Source organism: Tachypleus tridentatus, chromosome 4 (genome assembly GCF_004210375.1).
Source record: "Tachypleus tridentatus isolate NWPU-2018 chromosome 4, ASM421037v1, whole genome shotgun sequence".
Lineage (NCBI taxonomy): Eukaryota > Metazoa > Arthropoda > Merostomata > Xiphosura > Limulidae > Tachypleus > Tachypleus tridentatus.
The window spans coordinates 10,274,541-10,287,103 of record NC_134828.1 but is presented as its reverse complement, the minus strand read 5'-3'; the positions used below and the strand labels follow the sequence as shown (position 1 = coordinate 10,287,103).

At 33.0% G+C, this 12,563-nt stretch overlaps 1 long non-coding RNA gene across 1 annotated transcript in view; it reads right to left on the bottom strand.

Annotated features, from left to right (window-relative positions):
- LOC143248553 (uncharacterized) overlaps positions 1 to 6,295 on the bottom strand; it is a 42,322-nt gene extending 36,027 nt beyond the window's left edge. Inside the window, exon 1 of the long non-coding RNA XR_013027043.1 lies at positions 5,940 to 6,295. This is a non-coding gene — a long non-coding RNA (uncharacterized LOC143248553). The remainder of the gene's footprint in view (positions 1 to 5,939) is intronic.
- Between the last annotated feature and the right edge of the window lie 6,268 nt (positions 6,296 to 12,563).

Here is a 12,563-nt window from a genome sequence, read left to right as displayed (position 1 = left end):
ACAACAGACACCAACAATGAGCAGCCGCGTTCAGGTTTTAATTGTAAACCTCGCGGCAAAAGTTTATGCCGCCAAAAACAGAGAAAAAAAAACCAAAAAAACAAACGACAGTACATTTCAGCTTCTTCCATTCCAGAGCCTAATATTATCCCCTCCACCGAATGAAAAATATTTTTGCTAATGTGAGCTCTCATTAGTCAGTTTCTAGCGAACTTATCCAATGGAGACAAAAAGGTGAACACCTCCGTATGTAACGCACATAGGATATTTAAGACGGAAATTTTACTTCGATGATTTAGTAACAAAATAATAAGGGGAAACGTAGTGTCGAACTGAACTTCACACACACAGTTAAATAATTACTTTATCACTTTCTTGTTAAATCTTAGCCAGCACGTACAGTTTTATTATATAAGGATGGCCCCTTTAAAGAAAATTTTTAATGATTTACTAATTCCAGTGAAGAGCAAACATCAGGTCAAAAGCTAGCAGTTTAAATATAGCTCAGTTGGAAGAAGATGCAATACTCATGGCTATATATATGTGTAATTTATATGTTTGTAGTAAACAGTTTAGAACAACAGGACTTCATCAGTGGATATAACATCTTGCTTCTGTAAACAGTTATGTGTTATGTTTTTAAAGATATGATAAAACTACTTATCATTCTCTTGATTTTAGGGTTATTTAGTAGAAATGAAATTTTGCACCTCAACGACATCTAATGCGCACATGAATTAAGTGACCAGGTCAGAGACTGATTTAAACTACTGACCAAAGGGAAATTAGCCAATCAACAGCACTCGCAGAAGTGATACTTTTATCCGGCTCATTTTACAACTTCACTGCTTTGACTGTCACTTTTATAACGTGTTCAGCGGCATTACGTTTTGAAGAATGGACTCATGTCAAGTCCAAACGCTTCTTTAATTTTCTAGTGTTTTTTTTACTGTTTTTGTCTTGGTAACAAAAATGATTCAACACTTTCTCTGAAAACTAGTTTTAACGTCTATAAGCTAAAAGACAAGTTTCTGTTATAACATCTCGTTAGTCAACTCAACCATAATACAGCTTGAAAAGTCCTAAACTGTCAGTAATATAAAATGTAACGATATTATGTAGCAAAATAAATATAGTTTTAGGATGAGTGTACTTGATAACTTACATACGTAATGGTGTTCTTGTAACAGACAAGAATTATTGTCCAATCACTGCAGATCAGAGTGGCCTGATGGCTTAGGTTTCGAGCTGGCTGCGAATTGAGGGTCAGAGTTCCAGTAATGATACTGATAAATAAGCTTCCATTTTCAGTATGGTTGCTGTATAAAAGTTATATTTAATCACAGTCTGTCAAACGTTATGTTCACCAACTTTCAATAATTTTGACTCATACTTCTTAATATTATAAATTGTTGTTGGGCTTAGGATTGTTGTACACTAGATGTCTGTGACTTTTTGGTGGTAAATTCGAAATAAAATAGACGAACGGTACTCATTTCACTTATTTTCAAAATAATATTTATATTTGGAAATGGGTAAAAAATTCTTTACACTACAGAAGATCACAGGGGTATCATAAATACTATACAGTTCTCTTCTTATTCTCAAAGTCCACTTAGGCACATTCAATTTCTTTAGAAGTTCAGTTGACAAACCAAACTATTTTTCTCTGTTAATACCATCAAACTATCCGAGCACAGCTCACTTAAGTTTAGTCGAGTTATCACTGTTGTATCTACACTTCTAACATCGTCTGTCCCTTTTTTGTATTTAGGCCTACTTGATATAAACGTCTGCTTTTCATATTTAGGCCTAATCTACCAAATAATCGTTTACCTTTTGTAAAAGTCCAGAGAAACTTTGATGAAATAAACTATTCTTATTATCTCGTGATGACGAAAAACCTACTTGAAGTAAAAATGTATCTCAGGACGACTGGTATTAACACTTTTACTAATAAACCAGAGAACAACGGTTCAACCTTCTTTCGTCTTCTTCAGTATAAAAAAAAGAGAGAGTTTGCAACTGACTGTTGCATAGATCGTCTCAGGCACAAGAGTGTAAATGGGTACGGAACTGTAGGTGGCGTTGCCGTCAGATGTTATGTTATTAATTAGTATAGGTGTAAAAGTGATCCTTTATAATGGTTTAATTTTGGTTTTAGTTGCTGTATAATCAGGGCTTCTTTGATTTTGCGTTTGTTTTTATATTTGTTTCCCTACATCGTACCTGAGTGTTTTCTGTAGTTATGTTGTGTTTATTTGATTTGCAGTGTTCAAAAACGTGTGAAAGTGTTTTTTTTTCTTCTTTGAATCTGGTTTCCATTTTTCTGCTTGTTTCTCCAATATAGAAGTCGTGTCAATTGTTGCATTGTATTTTATAAATAATGTTGGTGTTGTATTTGTCAGTGTAGTTTTTACATAGTATGGACTTATTTTTTTTTACCTGGTTTTTGAATGCATTTGGTGTTTACTGGAATGTTGTGTTTTGTTATACGTTTTTCTCCAGATATTGGCGGCCTGGCATGGCCAGGTGGTTAAGGCACTCGACTCATAGCCCGAGAGTCGCGGGTTCGAATCCCAATCGCACCAAACATGCTCATCCTTTCAGCCGTGGGGCGTTATAATGTGACAGTCAACCCCACTATTTGTTGGTAATAAAGTAGCCCAAGAGTCGGCGTTGGGTGGTGATGACTAGCTGTCTTCTCTCTAGTCTTACACTGCTAAATTAGGGACGACTAGCATAGATAGCCCTCATGTAGATTTGCGCAATATTCAAAACAAACAAATCTTTTGCACCCGCGTTCAAAGAGAAAAGAAAACTAAACATTAAATTATTTTTTTTTACTTTTATAACATGTCAGTCTCAATTATTGTCGAAGGTAATTCATTCAGTGACTCATTTGCCCTACTAGTAAAGTAATACTGTTCTAACGGGTACCTACCCTGTCTTTTTGAAATGTTACACTTGTATTTTTCTTCTTCTATTATTTTCATTACAACATACAAAGAAATCAAAGACCTTTATCTTTACAATATTCAGTATGATCACCTCTTGCCTTCCTTTTATCACGAGAAAATAAGTACAGAGATTTTATTCCATCCTTGTAAGAAAACTCTTTCGGCTCTCGGGTGATCTTAGTAGTCCTGCTTTGACTCTCAAGCCTTTTCAATACGTCAGCTTTCTTTCTAAGATAATAAGACCAAAACTGTACACAGTATTTCAAGTAAAGCTTGACTAGTGATGTGCATAGAGACAGGTTTCGCTTTTGACTTGTCATTGTTTGTTTTTCAATTTTGCACAAAGCTACTCAACAGCTATCCCCAATGACCTAACCTAATTTTGAAGTGATAGGCTAAATGAAAGCCAAATAGTCATCACTGTTTATTGCCAGATCTTGGGTTACCCTTTTACCAACTAAAAATGCGATTTATCGTTACGTTATAACGCCATCTCAGTAGGAAAAACAAAACGTTCAGTGACAAGATTCGAACTCGCTACTTGCACACTGAAAGTCGATCAAACTAACCACTAACCTTCGTAATTAATGTAAAAATATCCCAAAGTTCTATTAGCTTTACTGTCAATAACGGAGCCTTGATGATGGCGTTGATGATTTATTTACCAGTAAGAAAATATCCTTTTTTGTTCTAAGCAAACGATTGAGTGTTTTCCCTTCCATATTAAAGAAAAGAAAGAAAATATTTTAACCCAACTACATTACCAGCACTTAGTCTAATGAAAGGTCATCTGATAACAAGTTATACAACAGATCCATTGATCCAACTCATCGTTTTGTGAGTCAACGTCATTGATAGAAATACCCACGGGTTTAAAGTCATCATCAAATTTTAATAATGTACTAATTATTACCCAATGAATGTAATCAATGTAAATAAGGGACATAAAATCCCAAACAGGGATCCTAGAAAGAAATAACTTGTAACAAAAATCCCATTCAATTAATTCCCTGACGAACAACTTTCTTATTGTTTCGATTGGTGTTACATGGCTATCCTTCTTTCTTATTGTTTTGATTGGTGTTACATGGCTATCTTTTTTTCTTATTGTTTTGATTGGTGTTACATGGCTATCCCTTTTTCTTATTGTTTTGATTGGTATTACATGGCTATCCTTTTTTCTTATTGTTTCGATTGGTGTTACATGGCTATCCTTTTTTTTATTGTTTTGATTGGTGTTACATAGCTATCTTTTTTTCTTATTGTTTTGATTGGTGTTACATGGCTATCCCTTTTTCTTATTGTTTTGATTGGTATTACATGGCTATCCTTTTTTCTTATTGTTTTGATTGGTATTACATGGCTATCCTTCTTTCTTATTGTTTTGATTGGTGTGACATGGCTATCCTTCTTTCTTATTGTTTCGATTGGTGTTACATAGCTATCCTTTTTTCTTATTGTTTTGATTGGTGTTACATGGCTATCCTTTTTTCTTATTGTTTTGATTGGTGTTACATGGCTATCCTTCTTTCTTATTGTTTTGATTGGTGTTACATGGCTATCCTTTTTTCTTATTGTTTTGATTGGTGTTACATGGCTATCCTTCTTTCTTATTGTTTTGATTGGTGTTACATGGCTATCCTTCTTTCTTATTGTTTTGATTGGTGTTACATGGCTATCCTTCTTTCTTATTGTTTTGATTGGTGTTACATGGCTATCCTTCAAGCCATTCAACTTCTGCCAACTCACATCACTGTTAATATATTAGTTAATCATTCCTGTGGCATCTTACAGATAAGATTTTCAACACTTATGTACAACAATCCATCACCTTTCCACTGTCCAAATCACAGAAAAACATCCTCAAAAAGTTAACTTACTAGTAAGGCAGAAGTAATCTATCCATGTTGACTTCCTTTTACAATATCAAATTTCATTAAATGATTATTGTTCTTGTTTTTTCTTCATTAGACTTTTTTTATTTTTTTCTTGTGGAGAAATATTGATTTCACTGTGTGACGTGTTGCGCCACCTTTATTTTGAGCCTTGTGGTTTTACCGAACCATATCCAATTGAACAGCTGAAGTTTCAGGCAAATCTTACAGTTTTCCAAGCTGTGACTTATGCTGTCGTTTACATTTTGTTTTACTATTCTAAGCCTTCAGGAAAAAAAATTAAACTAATATATATATATCTTGTCTGCAAAAATGAATAAACTTACGACAAGAAATCGAGAAACTAAAAACCTCCTACAACAGGTGTTTTAAAATTGATTCCATGATCTTACAACAACAGACATTTTAAAATTCTGATTCTATAGATTCCCTGTTAAACAACCGTATTAAAATTGATTCTATGGATCTCCTATGACAGACGTTTTAGAATTTATTTCATAGACTTACTACAACAGATGCTATAAAATTACGATTCTCTGGTTTTCCTACAATAGATGTTTTAAAATTGATTCCATAGACTTCTTGCAAGAAACATTTTAAAATTGAGTATATGGATCTTCTACAGCATAGGTTGTAAAATTAATTTCATGGACACTCCTATAATTGACGTTTTAAAATTAATTCCATGGACTTACAACAACAGACGTTTTAAAATTATTATTCTATAATATCGTACAACAAATGTTTACAAATTATGATTAGATAGATCTCCTATAACAGACGTTTTAAAATAATGATTTAATAGATATCTTAGAATTATGATTCCATATATCTTGTACAACAAATGTCTTAAAAATATAATTCCATATACTTCCTACAACTGACATTTTAAAATTAATTCCATAAATTTCCTGCATTAGATGTTTTAAAATTTATTCCATGGATCTCGTACAACAAATGTTTTAAAATTGTGACCCCAAAGACCTCCCACGACAGATATTGTAAAGTTATCATCCCATTATTATTAGAAAGATGATTTTAACAATCTACAAATTAAAAGGCTTTTTATGAAATGTCAACTTACCGATGTATACAAAATCCACAAGATAATCAACAGAACAATTAGGATGATATAATTCATCACCAAACTCTGAACTTCTGGATCAATCATAGTTTACCTTGCTAAACCTGGACTGCCTAAAATTGTGCTACTGTCTCTATTAAAGCCAGAAGCTGATGTAAGTTCCCTTTAAAAGCTTGTATATATCTAAAGGAATACCTCACTGTTTTTCCACTCTGCTATCGTTTGCCATTAAAAGAAAACGAAAAAAAGTACCACCAGGAGAAGACTTATTCCTGGATATAATCTTATGTGTGATCTTATTACTCCTGGTGTTCCGTGTATAACCTAACTGTCTTCTATTGTAACAAAAAACAAAACTACAATAAGACCCTTGACTTCAGTCCAAATACCTTGAACAATGCATTCTTCAACATTCTGCCATCTTTTCGTTTCGTTCCTAGTTTTATCGGGTTTTAATTTTAAAGAAATACGTTTTTGAACCCCAAACGTGAAGAAATCTCATACCTTTATTAGCTGTTTTACTTGTAATAGCATAGCTTGCCCCTGTCGAAATTCCCATGGGTTTATGAAAACGTTTTTGTCTTCTTTTTTTTAACATAACTTACCAAACCTTTTGAGTTCTTTTGAACTCCTTGGATAAATATTAACAGAAAATTACAGATAACGTAATTTTTAATTGTTTTCAGAACTTTTCACAGAGTTACAAAAGAGCTCTGTGCACATAGACGCCTTTAATTACGAATTGCCAAGTGTGTTAAGGCGTTCAATTCGTAATCCCAGGGTCGCGGGTTCGAATCCCCGTCACACCAAACATGCTCGCCCCTTTCAGCCGTGGGGGCGTTATAATGTGACGGTCAATCCCACTATTCATTGGTAAAAGAGTAGCCCAAGATCGGCGGTGGGTGGTGATGACTAGCTACCTTCCTTCCAGTCTTACACTGCTAAATTAGGGACGGCTAGCACAGATAGCCCTCGAGTAGCTTTGTGCGAAATTAAAAAAACAAACAAAACTAAACGATATAAAAAGTTACACCAATATAACGTAGGTGACAATATGATGTAATTACTTTAACAGTCAGTGGTATATATATGCAAATATTTCTGAAGAAAGGATATAGCCCATAGTAACAATATATTAATACTGCATGCCGTACGTATGCAAGTTATTAAACTGCACAGTTTATGGTAACGGAGTCCTACCACCTTAAACAAGTACACAAATACTTTTATTAATCGGTAACAGTGTATTCAGTGATACCGGCATTTTACAGACCACAGTTTCTGGGTAAATACTGACGAAGTTTGCAAGATTCAAAGGGGGTTAAGCATGTTTAAAAATAATTGTATGTAATAAATTAGAATGAGGGCTAGTTTTAATTTTTTTAAGTTAAAAATACACTTTAGATACATATGTGTATATAAATGTATATATATAGAGAGAGGCAGTTTTGTGTGTTATAATCGTACGTCTGTATTTTAGTATTTGAATCAATATATTGCAAAGGAAGCTATTCAATTTTGATAAGATAACATTAGCATCAATAAGTTATAACACTTAAATTAATAATTTAATTAACATGGACGTCCAAGTAAAAGATAAACCAATATTTTTATTATCACCTTTTCCAAATTAGTGACTAATACATCATTTAGATGCTAGTGACAACATGTTCAATTTCACTCCACGTTGACATTGTTAACAAAGTCATTCCGTTCTTTTTTAAGTGTGCATTGGTGCAGTTATCAGATTTAGGTCCCAGATTGTTGTTACGGCGTGACTTGGACTGACTCCAAAACTGCCTTATGTACGTACCATAATAGCTTTTATGTTTCACTGCTTGTCTCTCTGGCGAGGCATAAAAAAAAAGAAAAAGTGAATGCCTAGAAGTGAATGAAATATTTATACGGCCCCTTAGGTCCTATATTTAAAACTACTTCGGACTCCAACTCACAAAGTGAGTAGGTTTGACACGTGATGTGAGTCAAAAGACATTAATAAACTACTATTTCTTTTCATGAAGTCAGTATCATAGTTTTAGTCATAACCAAAAACACCTTTGGTGTGATAAATACATGTGATCAAGAAATGATTTAACGTTCAACATTAATGAATGAAATAACAACTGGTAGCTACATTTATATTCAACTGTTAATGATTTTACAACAAATATCCATTCATTAGTTAGGCAGGATACGTTATTTATATAGCAACTGTTAATGATTTTACAACAAATATCCATTCATTAGTTAGGCAGGATACGTTATTTATATAGCAACTGTTAATGATTTTACAACAAATATCCATTCATTAGTTAGGCAGGATACCTTATTTATATAGCAACTGTTAATGATTTTACAACAAATATCCATTCATTAGTTAGGCAGGATACCTTATTTATATAGCAACTGTTAATGATTTTACAACAAATATCCATTCATTAGTTAGGCAGGATACGTTATTTATATAGCAACTGTTAATGATTTTACAACAAATATCCATTCATTAGTTAGGCAGGATACGTTATTTATATAGCAACTGTTAATGATTTTACAACAAATATCCATTCATTAGTTAGGCAGGATACGTTATTTATATAGCAACTGTTAATGATTTTACAACAAATATCCATTCATTAGTTAGGCAGGATACCTTATTTATATAGCAACTGTTAATGATTTTACAACAAATATCCATTCATTAGTTAGGCAGGATACCTTATTTATATAGCAACTGTTAATGATTTTACAACAAATATCCATTCATTAGTTAGGCAGGACACGTTATTTATATAGCAACTGTTAATGATTTTACAACAAATATCCATTCATTAGTTAGGCAGCACACGTTTTTCGTTCAACAAACTACATGTAAGAAAGTGACACCATATCGTAATCAAATTTAACTTTAAAATTGCAACCCTATTATTTGAAACAGACCTATAATTTATAGAAGCAGCCAGATTCTTCGAAATATATGGTGGTAGTTTTGCCTCTGTAAAATAGTGTTAATAACTTCCTTTATAATAGGCCTGGCATGGTCAGGTGGTTAAGGTCGACTCGTAATTTGAGGGTCGCGGGTTCGAATCCCTATCACACCAAACATGCTTGCCTTTCAGTCGTGGGGGCTTTATAGCCTATCAATCCCACTAATAGTTGGTAAAAGAGTAGCCCAAGAGTTGGCGGTGGGTGGTGATGAATAGCTGCCTTCCCTCTAGTCTTACACTGCTAAATTAGGGATGGGTAGCGCAGATAGCCCTAGCGTAGCTTTCAGCGAAATTAAAACAAAACCATCCTTTATAATAACGCATAGAATCAGTTTAACAGTTTCTTGTCATCACCCACATGGACTAGGTACCGCCGGATCAAGCATTTTTCAATATTTACAATCTAAAACTAATCTTACCTGAAGCTAAATGCTCTTTGGTTAGGATAATTTCATAAAATTTAGCAAATCTGTGGTTAAAAGCTGGCAATGAATAATAATTGTCCACCTGTATGTTTCTTGTGAAAAACTTGATCAAGAATCTACTAATATAGTTGGCTTGGCCTAACCGATATTTACGTATCTCCGCTTCCTTTAACCGTATAGTTTTACTGCTCCAAATCAACCGTCTTTAATCCTAATGATAAAAACTTAAAATGGTCAAATTTTATCCTGCGGTGAAACTCTTTTAAAAATTTTAGATCAATTGCTCATGTTACTTTTACGTAGGTGCATGCAAACATTTTGTTCATATTAGAGCGGTTTTGTTGGATCACCTTGTTTTTGTTTGTTTCTTTTGAATTTCGCGCAAAGCTACACGAGGGCTATCTGCACTAGCCTTCCATCATTTAGCAGTGTAAGACTGGAGGGAAGGCAGCTAGTCCTCACCACCCACCGCCAACTCTTGGGCTCATAATAACGAATAGTGGAATTGACCATACATTATAACGACCCCACGGCTGAAAGGACGAGCATGTTTGGTGTGATGGGGATTCAAACCCGTGACCCTTGGATTACAAGTTGAGTGCCTAAACCACCTGGCCATGCCAGGCCCAAAAGGCTATAAATGCTCTGCCCACCACGGGTATCGAAACCTGGTTGCTACTAGCATAAGTCTGCAGACATATGACTATGCCACTGGTGGGAAACAATTTTGAACATGTGGTTTATATTCAGAACAAATTTGACACCTCACTGTACGTTATAAATACCTATTAATGCACAAAATTTGAAAAAATATATATACAAACTTTGTTGGCGCAGATAGCCTAGTTGCTTTGCGCATAAAACACCAATCCAACCAATCAAAAAATGTTTTTTCTCTCAAATAAAGTTTCGATACTTTTAATGCAAAGAAAAACTAAAAAATTAAGAAATTCAATCAAAATTGGAGGTTTTATATCTCGTATATTTTTAATGGATTACCTTGAAATTTGGTATAAGAAGCAAGGGCACATCCACTGAAAACGTGTGATGGCTCAGATCATCACAGCTCAAACTATGTAAAATGGAGTTTCACTAAAGTATCTCCCCTGTTAATGCCATAATATGTGTCCTGCAGTTTGTTTTGGCCCCATGATACATTACCATGTGCCTTGATTATATGTAGCGTCACATGTAGCGCTCTTTCACTGTCTCTGTTATTGTATATATAACCTCTTAGATTCGTATTAGCCAAGTTGATGTAGTTTTGAAAGGTGTGTCTCTCATTTCTTCCCCCTTTTAGTATATGGGTAGCTCTAATTTCGAGAAGCTTCAAATTTAAAATAAACTTATAGATATTAATAATCGATTTATTTTTCGGAAAAGGTGATCCAAAGAATCACGAATTTATTTACTGCACGCATTTATTAGACGTTGCGTCATCTTCAGTAATTACTTTTGTGTTTTTCTTTATTAATAAGTTTCAGGATTTTGTCTTACATAACTCATAAGTATATAAGAAAGTCTCCGTGAGTTACTTCAATATTTAAAAGTTTTTATTTTATCGTAAATTAATTTATGAGGATTAGTAGTTTTATTGACTTTGTCACATAGGATCGATTAGTTTGTGTAGAATCAGTTATTAATAATTTCTAAGTTGCTTCAGTTACAGATTAAAGTCGGGTTGTACCATGTAAAATATACAACAAAAATGTAACTTAATAATTTATCAGTTCGTTTCGTTTCGTTATAGATTAACGTTGTGTTGTACCGTATAAAATCTACAATAACAATGTTACTTAATAATTTCGCTTGTTTTAATCACTTCCGAACCCACACGAACACGGTATTTTTTTCCGAACGTTTGGGAACATATTCAAAACGTCTTCATGCGTACTAATAACTACAGCATTGATTTTATATGTCACCACTAGATAGCAGCACCATGCAAACATACGGTAAAGACATGAAAAGATCAAAACAGGTTTTGAAACTTTTAGAATTATGCGAGCATCATAAGCACATTTATTACAACGTATAAGACACAAGAATCTACTTTTCTATTCAGAAAAATGTGACGATAAATAAATCATTTGAATAATCAGGTAAAATTTCATGTTTGTTTGTTTTTTATGAATCCCACATTTTTAGTGTCTCTACAAAGATATATATAATATATATATAACCTAGACTTAAGGTTCGTTTTGTATATATATATATAGATATATATATTCTTCTGTATTTGTCTAAATTTAAAATATCCAACTTTCTTCATTTAATTTACTGTATTTTTTTTTTTGGAGGGAGAGGGTCAAAGGTTTCCGAAAGTCCAATTTACAATACAAATTTTTAACATATCTACGTTTGCTTTTTGTGTTAGATTTACAATATTTCTTCATAAAACTCTCAGAAACAGCTTTCCTTGTACAGTTTCTAACTTTATTAGGGAATTCATTAATTGTAAAATATGATACTAGATGGCAGGGTTTCAGTCAGCAGCTTATGTAAGTAACGTAATGATTACCATAAAATAAATATTTAAGTATATTCCTATTACTTGATGCGTATTTGACCCTCAGAGCACGTACCTAATTATGAACATAAATCTAAATTTATCTAAATATTATTAGTTTTTAAAATATCAAAATAATAATAATGTTGAAGTCGAAAATTTCTCAGAATGAGTAATAGAACAACCATATGGACACTTTTTTTAGTTTAGTCAAGATGTACGGAATTTGTTAAAATAAGAAATTAAACATTAAATGTTTTATCAATAAAAGCATTGTGGAAATAGTTTCCATATTGTACTATGACTAGTTCGTTAAACAATAAATTAACTATTAAAGTCATTTTAATTTTAAACAGTTTGTATCTCACTGTACGAATTAAAGTTGTTTACGATAACAAACAAGCAGAAACACAAAAAATTAGTTATTTTCATGTCCTAAATAAACTGCTTATTACATGTTAACCAGCACAATACCAGCTGGGTAACAAGAATCACTGCACACAGACATTAAGACATCTCATTTTAAATGGTATCTCTGGTTTACTAATCAGAATCACCACCTACGCACACAAATACATTTCATGTTAACCAGTATTTCAATCTTAGTAACCAGATTTAATACGTAAGAACATAACGATATCTTATGTTAATCAGTATCTCTGGCTTAGTATCCAGAATCACTACATACAAACATAAAGACATCTCA